Source organism: Saimiri boliviensis, chromosome 1, assembly GCF_048565385.1.
Source record: "Saimiri boliviensis isolate mSaiBol1 chromosome 1, mSaiBol1.pri, whole genome shotgun sequence".
NCBI classification, from domain to species: domain Eukaryota; kingdom Metazoa; phylum Chordata; class Mammalia; order Primates; family Cebidae; genus Saimiri; species Saimiri boliviensis.
In genome coordinates, this window is record NC_133449.1 from 130,334,790 (window position 1) to 130,345,973 (window position 11,184).

General features: G+C 46.7%; 1 pseudogene; it reads left to right on the forward strand.

Annotated features, from left to right (window-relative positions):
- Positions 1–6,027: 6,027 nt before the first annotated feature.
- Positions 6,028–6,123, forward strand: LOC120362306 (small nucleolar RNA U13; annotated as a pseudogene).
- The last annotated feature ends 5,061 nt before the right edge of the window (positions 6,124–11,184 follow it).

The following is an 11,184-nucleotide window of genomic DNA, read 5'->3' on the forward strand; positions in this document are numbered from 1 at the left end:
GCTGCGGGAGGCTGGGGGACTGCAGGGGCCTAGGGGGCTGCGGGAGGCTGGGGGACTGTGGGAGGCTGCGGGGCTGCGGGAGGCTGGAGGGCTGCGGGAGGCTGGGGGACTGTGGGAGGCTGGGGGCTGCTGGGGGAAAGGCAGGACACAGGCCTAGAGCTGACCACACAGGGTTCACAATCCAGGGCTCCCTTGTGGGTACCCGAGGATCCTGCATGCAGCTCATGGGTGGAAGAGCCTACAGCAGCCCCTCAAAGTGAATGGGGATGGCATAGTCCTGGGTTTTAAACTGCGGAGCTGGAAGGCCAACTGTGTCTGCACAGGCAGGACCTGAAAACGTGCTGTCCTTCCATCTGTATCCTAGAATCCCGTGTAGAGCCTTTCCATGAGGACAGGGCCAGGGCTGGCTCCTGGGCCTCTGGGTGGCCTGATGGGTCATCCAGTAAAAGTCCTGCAAACTTGCCACCATCTGGGGACATTCCTGCCAGTCCTTCTCTCTGACATGCTGGGCAACTGCCTTAGGCCATTCATGACTCTTCATCCTCAACTGTTCAAATTCAGGAGATTTCTGATCTTTTAGGAAGCTCTGGCTCTCCAGTTACTCCAAAGGTGAATTAACTGGTCTGAGGATTTTCCTGGTCTCTCGGTTTCTTTTTCCCTCTTTACTTCCTGAGGACTTCTAGTCATTTTAGTCGGGTGTCTCACTTTCTGTGCTTTTATTGCTGAGTTTTCTCCTGGGATCCTTTTTCTGGCAGCCTTGGGGCCTAACCCTGGGTTGGCAGAGAGGTAGCACTCACTCTGCCCTAACGGGATCTAGAAGAGTCGAGAGGTGCCCAAGTGTGGAAATGCGTTCTCTCTTCTCTGTTTCGGCAGGTCTCTTACTCTAAGTTTTACAAAAGGATTTTAAGGAGAATAGATTTTTTAAAACAAACTTTTAAATCTCTGCTCCAGAATAGGAGATCCCTAACTTTGCTAAACTGCTGGTTTGAATTAAATCCTCAGGTAGCTTCTGAGTACACTCAAAACAGAATTATCCTGTTTGAAAATCGGGTAACCAATATTGTGAGCAGCCGACTCAAACATAAGCACATATCCAAGGCTGGCTTAGCATTTGGGGGAAAGCCTCTAACAGGAAATACAGAAATAAAAAGAAAAGAGGAACTCGGAGGAAACGGATAAAACTCCCCCAAATTCTGTAACTTACACTCTTAGAGAAGACAACTGCATTCACGGAACAGGACGTTGTAAGAAAGGAACCAAAAAGAGAGCTCTTGAGGCCGAGGACGGTGGCTTGCGCCTGTAATCCCAGCACTTTAGGAGGCTGAAATCGATCGCGAAGTCAGGAGTTTGAGACCAGCCTGGACAATATGGTGAAACCCCATCTCTACTAAAAATACAAAAATTAGCCAGGTGTGGTGGCATGCACCTGTAATCCCAGCTTCTAGGGAGGCTGAGGCAGGAGAATCACTTGAACCTGGGAGGCGGAGGTTGCAATGAGCCAAGATCACTCCACTGCCCTTCCCCAATTTTTTAAACTCTGGATATCTCAAAATTAGAAACCTATGTTACAAACTCAGATATAAATACAAAGAACTCCTTTCCTCTCCTTAACAACCCCCTCGTTCAATCCATCAGGAACTCAGCTCACTGTCACTAAAGAATGTGTCTAGAGTCAACCACTTCTGCCACCTCCGCTGCCACACCAGCTGAAGCGACTGTCTCACTGCAACATCCTCCTGGCTCTCCTGGCTCCCATCTCGCCATTGGTAACTGATCTCCATGTGGCAACCAGACGTGTCGAATGACGGCACACTAGCCTTTCTTAACGGTACAATCCAAAGCCCTTGCGAAGGCCAGAGAGGCCAGAACTTTCTCTGTTGGTCAGCAGTGCAGACCTGGCAAGACAGACAGAGCTGCCCACGGGAAGACACTGGCAGGTGGGACATGGGGATGGCTCACTAAACACTCCAAGGCCAACACAGGCGATCCTTGGGAAAAGCCATGAACAACTGCAAATATCATGTCTGATGGCCCGGCCAACCTGCAGACCCACCCCACACCCTCCTCTGATGGCCACCAGCTGGTCAGTTTACCCAGAAGATGTCGAAGCAACACTAGCTATTACCAGAACGTCACTACTCAGTGCTGTCTTTCCCAATCCCACAGATGTATGTGAATGAATATGTGTGCATGTGTGTACAGATATATCTGTGCATGGATGTGTGTGTATACAGAGGTGTGTATGTGTATAGATGTGTATGTATATAGACATGTGGGTGTTCACAGATGTGTGTCTGAATGTGTGTGCATATGGATGTGTGTGTACAGAGACGTGTGTGTACATGGATGTGTCTACATGTAGACTGTGGGTATGGATGTGTGTGTATACAGACATGTGTACAGATGTGTGTAAAGGAGTACATATGGATGTGTGTATACGAATGTATGTGTACAGATTCGTCTACATGTGGATGTGTGTGAACATGGATGTGTGTATGGAGGTGTGTGTATGGACGTGTGAACAGATATGTATACATATGGAGGTGGGCATATGAATGTGCTACAGATATGTCTACATGTGGATGTGTGTGAATATGGATGTGTGTGTGGACTGTGTGTGTACAGACATGCGTACAGATACGTATATATGGATATGTGAGTACACAGAATGTGTGCATATGAATGTATATACAGATGTATCTACATGTGGATGTTTGTGTGTATGTATGGGTGTGTGTGTGAATGTGTGAACAGATATGTATATATGTGGAGGTATGTATATGAATGTATATACAGATATGTTGGCATTTGTATGTGTGTGAACATGGATGTGTGTGTATGGACACTGTGTACAGACATGTATACAGGTATGCATACAGATGTGTGTCTATATGAATGTATGTACAGATGTGTCTACATGTGGATGTTCACATGTGTGTATTGACGTGTGTATGGGTATGTCATATGTGTATGGATGTGTGTGTGCACACACAAATATACAGCCGCACCCCCTCCCTGCCTTTTTACAGAAACAGAGGCCCGCTCCCACTCTGCTCGCAGCTTTTCCTGCTGACAGGCGCATCCTGGCGCCAGCTTTCTCCAGTCTGCGTCAGAGGCTGCGTGGTGGTGTCGGAGCTTCCTCAGGGTGCACGTGAACAGGGAGAGCACAGAATTTCTCACCCAAACCACAACACTTTGCGGTTAAAGAGAATATCAGTTATAAATGCATCAGGTCAGCAGGCATAAACTGGGGCTCTCCAGGCCACCCAGGACCCAACCCCCACACAGCAGGGGGAGGGGCACTGAACAGAACACTCTCCCTGCACCAACCTTAAATCTCATCAACTTGGACACAAGTTGAACCCAAGTTCTGGCAGTTTGTATTCATGAGCTCATCTGCCTCAGTTTCCTCATCTTATATAAGGTTACAGAGAGTCTTCTCTGAGAAGATACTGGAAACTGAGGCAGAATCAGGAGATCCACTACTGAACGTGCCCAGTGGTCATGCCTGGTGGGATCAAGTCTAAAGCTGCTCTTTGTACCCTGGCTGGAGTGCAATGGCACTATCTTGACTCACTGCAACCTCCACCTCCCAGATTCAAGCAATTCTCCTGCCTCAGCCTCCCAAGAAGCTGGGGCTACAGGCATGCACCACCATAACCAGCTAATTTTTATATTTTTAGTAGGGACAGGTTTTCACCATCTTGCCCAGGCTGGTCTCAAATTCTTGACCTCAAGTGATCCTCCCGCATCAGCCTCCCAACATTTTGACGTTTTTTGAACTCACAGACCTACTTGAAAAGGGGATGGAAGTTTAAACCTTCTCCCCAGGTTGGAGGAGACAGATACAAAACTTCAACACAATGACAGGGGCTTCAAGTGACTCACTAAGTTCCATCCAGTTACCCTGGGATAAGAACCCTTGTAAAGCACCTACTAAGATGAAAATGAGCCTGGACAACATAATAAGACCCCATCTCCACAAAAAAAAAAAAAAAAAAAAAAAAAAGAAAGAAAGAAAAGGAAAATAGGAAAGAAAGCAGGCAGGCATGGTGGCATAGGCTGTAGTCCCAGCTACTTGGGAAACTGAGGTAGGATCGCTTGAGCCCAGGGGTTCGAGGCTGTAGTGATCTAGGATCATGCCATTTCACAGAAGAAGATTAAAAGTAGGGGAGAGGAAAAAGAGAGGGGAGGAGAAGACATGGGGGAAAGGGGGAATAAAAGAGGTGGGAATAGAGGGCGGGAGAGAGGGAGAGAAAGGAAGAAAAGAAAGATGAAAGGCTGAATATATAAAGGAAAAGAAAAAAACCATATAAACCTTGTGGTCAGAGAATTCCACTGTTAAGAATTCACTCTGCAAGAGAGAATGATGTTCACGGCAGAGTATTTGTAAGAGCGAAAACCTGGGAAAAACTCGAGAGCCCTTCATTATGAAACTAGCTGAATAAATTCCATTCCGTGGACCACGACACAGTCATTCGCACTACATGGGAGACGCTTACTGTTTTTAAGTGGATGCATTAACTCCATGTGCTTACTGTATGCATACATCATCTCAGAAAGGAATCACCAAAAAAACCCTAACAGTGGTTGGCTTTTAGGAGAGGGTGGGAGAGAGGTTTTAAGGCTTTACCAGCACCAACCAATAGAGCTTTCTGCAATGAGTACAACGTTTCAGGGCCACCTGTATCTATCGGTGGAGCACCTGAAATGTGGCCCACGCAGCCAGAGAACCAAATCTTTCATTTTCTTTAATGTTAATTTATTTAGTTTTTTTTTTTGTTTGTTTTTTGTTTTTTTTTTGAGATGGAGTCTCATTGTGTTGCCCAGCCTGGAGTGAAGTGGTATGATCTTGGTTCACTGCAACCTCCGCTCTCCAGATTCAAGCAATTCTCCTGCCTCAGCTTCCCAAGTAGCTGGGATTACAGGCATGTGCCACCACACCTGGCTACTTTTTGTATTTTTAATAGAGACAGGGTTTTGCCGTATTGTCCAGGCTGGTCTCAAACTCCCAACCTCAGGTGATCCACCCACCTCAGCCTCCCAAAGTGCTGGCATCATAGGCATAAGCCACTGCACCCGGCCTCACTTAGATTTCAATACACACATACGTCACTAGCTACCATATGGGAGACTCAGTTCTATACTCTTACATAGCTTTTGAACTTTGAATCATTTAAGTGCATTGCCTATTTTTTAATTGCAGAGTTTAATAGAATACTATTTAGATTGAATTAATCTAAATAAAATCTAAAATAGAATTTAAATTGTACCCACAGATGCTAATATAAAAAGATTGCCAAGCTCTGTGTGTGTGTGTGTGTGTGTGTGTGTGTGTGTGTGTGTGTATTTTAACTGGAGTCTTGCTCTGCCGCCCAAGCTGGAGTGCAGTAGTATGAACTCAGCTCACTGCAGCCTCCACCTCCTGGGTTCAAGTGATTCTCCTGCCTCGTCATCCCAAGTCACTGGGATTACAGGAACATATCACCATGTCCAGTTAACTTTTGTATTTTTAGTAGATGGGGTTTCACCATGTTGGCCAGGCTGGTCTTGAACTCCTGGCCTCAAATGATCCACCCACCTCGGCCTCTCAAAGTGCTGGGATTACAGGCGTGAGCCACCATACCCAGCCACCAAGGTATATTTTTGAGTAAAAAGAGCAAGGTACAAACAAAAAACAGGGTGTGATCCTTATGTATTAAAAAAAAAAAAAAAGCTGGGCATGGTGGCTCATGCCTGTAATCCTAGCACTTTGGGAGGGCAAGGTGGGCAGATTGTGTGAGCCCAAGAGTTGGAGACCAACCTGGGCAACATAGTGGGACCCCATTTCTACAAAAATATATTTTAAAAAAATTAGCCAAGCGTGATAGCACCTGCCTGTAGCCCCAGCTACTCGGGAGGCTGAAGTGGGAAGATCACTGGAGCCTAGGAGGTCGAGACTGCATGAGCCATATTTGCACCACTGCCCTCCAGCCTGAGCAACAGAGCAAGAGCCTGTCTCAAAACAAAAATAAAATAGAAATAAAAATACCAAAGCCTAAGCATAACGAATGGATTTTCATGCTATTGTGTGATACATGCTTCCCTCAAAACTTGCTACATCATCACATCACTCATCTGATGCGAAAAAGAAAAAAGAAAACCCAGAAACTCAAACTAAAACTATTTGCAAATCTATAGCGTTATGGGTTGTACTATGTCTCCCTGAAAGACGCTGGAGCCCTACGCCACAGGGTCTGTGGATGTGACCTTATTTGGGAGTAGGGTCTTCACACATGATCAAGCTAAGCTGAGGTGATGAGGGTGAACCCTAATCCCATATGCCTGGTGTCTTTATAAAAAGGGGACGTGTGGACACAGACCTACAAAGGGAAGACGATGTCAAGACAGAGACAGAAGGCCACCTGCAAGCCAAGGAACTCGGGAGGCTCCGAGAATCCAGGAGCAAGACCTGGGACAGATCCTCCCTCACAGCCTGCACAGGAAAAACGAACAAACAAAATCCCCTTGACTTCAGACTCCTGGCCTCCAGAACTGTGAGCATAAACCTCTGTGCTTGAAGCCACACAGTTTAGGGTACTTTGTTACGGCAGCACTGGGAAATGAATACAGACTTCTCGGGGTATGCATCAGCACTTCTGCAGGAAATCTGGGACGTGGCATGCTTTAACTTACAATTCATACCTTTCTCTCCTCCTAAGTCTTTTTCTGAGAGACAGGGTCTCACTTTGTCACCCAGGCTGGAGTGTGGTGGCACAGGCATGGCCCACTGCAGCCTCAGCCTCCTGGGCTCGGTCCTCTTGCTTCAGCCTCCTGGGTAGCTGAGACTACAGGCACATGCCACGGTGCCTGGCTAATTTTTAAAAAATGTTTTATGAAAACGAGGTCTTGCTATGTTGTCCAGGTTTATCTCGAACTCCTAGCCTCAAGCGATCCTCCCACCTTGGCCTCCGAAAGTTCTGGAATTACAGGTATAAGCCACTGTAACTGGCTTACCCTTTTTTTTTTTTCTTTCTGAGACAGAATCTCACTCTCTCCCCCAGGCTGGAGTGCAGCAGCATGATCTCAGCTTACTGAAACCTCCACCTCCTGGGTTCAAGTAATTCTTCTGTCTCAGCCTCCTGAGTAGCTCAGATTATAGGCACCTGCCACTACACCCAGCTAATTTTTGTATTTTTATTAGAGGTGGGGTTTCATCATGTTGGCCAGCTTGGTCTTGAACTCCTAACCTCAGGCGATCTACCCTCCTCCGCCTCCTAAAGTGCAGGGATTACAGGTGTGAGTCACCATGCCTATCCTCTAATTTTTGTATTTTTAGTAGAGACGGGGTTTCCCCATGTTGGCCATGCTGGTCTTGAGCTCTTGACTTCAGGTGATCCATCTGCCTCAGCCTCCCAAAGTGCTGGGATTACAGGCATGAGCCACCACGCCCGGCCTCACTACTATTGTTAAGACTCTTATCTTTGAATATTTTTCCCTTGATTATGCCTCTGTGAACAATAGAAGTGAAAAGGAGTCTGTTATATGCACTTACCGGGTATACTTTTACTTGTGAAGGAGTTTCCAGCCAGCCTTGTACATGGGTAACTATGTACTTTGATAAATAAAAGATGAAGGATGGCGGAGTACAGTGGCTCACACTTGTAATCCCAGCACTTTAGGAGGCCAAGGCAGGTGGATCATGAGGTCAAGAATGTGATACCAGCCTGGCCAACATGGTGAAACCCTGCCTCTATTAAAAACACAAAAATTAGTTGGGCATGGTGGTGGGTGCCTGTAATCCCAACTACTCAGGAGGCTAAGGCAGGAGAATCACTGGAACTCGGGAGACAGAGGTTGCAGTGAGCTGAGATGGTGCCATTGCACTCCAGCTTGGGTGACAGTGAGACTCCGAGTCAAAAAAAAAAAAGATGAAGACCGAATGTAGGTGAGAAAATACATATATAGCCTCATAATCAGTCAGAAACAGAACATTGGTTCACTCCTCTTAACGCACATAATGAGTTAAAGAGAACATTGCCAGGAGGCCTTCACTCTTCTAGAAGGGCGTCATTTGTTAGATCCTTTTTCTTCTTTTGAGACAGAGTCTCACTCTGTCACCAGGCTGGAGTGCAGTGGCACAATCTCCACTCACTACAACCTCTGACTCTCTGGTTCAAGTGATTCTCTTGCCTCATCCTCTGAGTAGCTGGGACTAGAGGCATGCCCCACCACGCCCAGCTAATTTTTGTATTTTTAGTAGAGACGGGGTTTCACCATGTTGGCCAGGATGATCTTGATCTCCTGACCTCATAATCTGCCCACTTTGGCCTCCCAAAGTGCTGGGATTACAGGCATTAGCCACCGCGCCTAGCCTGTTAGATCCTTTTCCATGGTTTGGAGTAAAGGAAGCAATAATCAGAAATATATCTATCAGGCTGGGCACCGTGGCTCACACCTGTAATTCCAGCACTTTGGGAGGCCAAGGCGGGCAGATCACCTGAGGTCAGGAGTTCGAGACCAACCTGACCAACAAGGAGAAACCTTGTCTCTATTAAAAATACAAAAAATTAGCTGGGTGTGGTGGCACATGCCTGTAATCCCCGCTACTTGGGAGGCTGAGTGAGGAGAATTGCTGAACCCGGGAGGCAGAGGTTTCGGTGAGCTGAGATCTGGTCATTGCACTCCAGCCTGGGCAACAACAACAAAAAGAAATATATTCGTCAGCCGGGCACGGTAGCTCACGCCTGTAATCCCAATACTTTGGGAGGCTGGGGAGGGTGGATCACGAGGTCAGGAGTTCGAGACCAGCCTGCCCAACATGGTGAAACCCCATCTCTACCAAAAATACAAAAATTAGTCGTGTGTGGTGGGGCGTGCCGGTAATTCCCGCTACTCGGGAGGCTGAGGCAGGAGAATCACTTGAACCGCAAGGCAGAAGCTGCAGTGAGCGGAGATGGCACCACTGCACTTCAGACTGGGCCACAGAGTGAGACTCCATCTCAAAAAAAAAAAAAGAAAGAGAAAGAAAAAAGAAATACATCCCTCATGGGCTAGGCCTGGTGGCTCACGTCTGTCATCTTAGTAATTTGGGAGGCTGAGGCAGGTGGATTACCTGAGGTCAGGAGTTTGAGATCTGTTTGGCCAACATGGTAAAACGTCGTCTCTACTAAAAATATAAAAATTAGCTGGGTGTGGTGGCTCATGCCTGTAAGCCCAGCTACTCAGGAGTCTGAGTCACGAGAATCACTTGAACCCGGGAGGTATAGGTTGAAGTGAGCCGAGATCTTGCCATTGAACTTCAGCCTGGGCAACAAAAGCAAAACTGGATCTCAAAAAATAATAATAAAAATAGAAATACGGCGGTGGGTCACACCTGTAATCCCAGCACTTTGGGAGGCCGAGGTGGGCAGATCATGAGGTCAAGAGATCGAGACCCTCCTGGCCAACTGGTGAGACCCTCTCTCTGCTAAAAATATAAAAATTAGCTGGGAGTGGTGGCGCGTGCCTGTAGTCCCAGCTACTCGGGAGGCTGAGGCAGGAGAATTGCTCGAACCCAGGAGGCGGAGGTTGCGGTGAGCCAATATGGTGCCAGTGTACTACAGCCTGGTGACAAAGAGAGACTCTGTCCAAAAAAAAAAAGAGAAATATATTCCTCATGATAGGTTCTATAGCAGATTCTACTTTAAAGGCTATAGTTACACAACAGACTTTAAATTCTCTTGTGGCCAGGCATGGTGGCTCATGCCTGTAATCACAGCACTTTGGGAGGCCAAGGCAGGTGGATCAGTAAGTCAGGAGTTTGAGACCAGTCTGGCCAACATGATGAAACTCCATCTTCACTAAAAATACAAAAATTAGCTAGACAAGGTGGCATGAGCCTGTAATCCTAACTACTCAGGAGGCTGAGGCAGAATTGCTTGAACCTGGGAGGTGGAGGTTTCAGTGAGCCAAGATCTCGCTACTGCACTCTACCTCGGGCAATATAGCAACAGAGCAAGACTCCATCTCAGAAAAAAATAAAGAAATGCTTTTTTGAAGGTTATGATAGAATTGGCTGAACATAGAGATATCTGTGTATCTGCTGGCATTCACGGCCTATGGAGAAAATGTCCTTTGTTATAGAGATTCAGTTGTAGTGAATTAACAGAGACTGCTGGCCGGGTGTGGTGGCTCATGCTTGTAATCCCAGCACTTTGGGAGGCCAAGGCAGGCGGATCACCTGAAGTCAGGAGTTCGAGACCAGCCTGACTAACATGGAGAAACCCTGTCTCTACTAAAAATACAAAATTAGCCGACCGTTTTGGTGCATGCCTGTAATCCCAGCTACTCAGGAGGCTGAGGCAGGAGAATTGCTTGAACCCGGGAGACGGAAGTTGCAGTGAACTGAGATCATGCCATTGCACTCCAGTGTGGGCAATAAGAGCAAAACTCTCTCTCTCTCTCACTATGTGTGTGTGTGTGTATCTCTCTCTCTCTCTCTCACTATGTGTGTGTGTGTGTATATATATATATATATATATATATATATATATATATATACACACACACACACATAGTGAGAGAGAGAGAGAGTTATACACACACACACACACACACACACACACACACTCCTCCATATATATATATATATATATATATGGAGGAGAAGAGACCATCACCCAGGCAGCATTCCAAATAGCATATAGATACTCTGCATTTCAAATACTCCAGTTTTTAAGGGTGGTTTGTACATAGACACTTCCTTCCAAAGTGTACAATATCAAAAAGAAGTGGGAAGATTATCTTTTTTTTCTTCTTTTTTGAGTTGGAGTCTCTCTCTGTTGCCCAGGTTGGAGTGCAATGGCTTGAACTCGGCTCACTACAACCTCCACCTCCCAGGTTCAAGCAATTCTGCCTCAACCTCCCCAATAGCTGGGATTACAGGTGCCCAACACCAAACCCAGCTAATTTTTAAAAAAATTTTTTTAGTAGATATGGCATTTCGCCATGTTGGTCAGGCCGGTCTTGAACTGCTGACAAATGATCCACCTGCCTCAGTCTTCCAAGGTGCTGGGATTACAGCCATGAGCCACTGCACCCAGCCGGGAAGAGTATCTTTATAGTGTAGAATCCTGACACCATCTCAGCTGCATGATCAAGGCCAAAATCAACAGTGATGAGTCGTATTGGTAGTACGGACCGTGGGTGTGACGTGATGAGAAT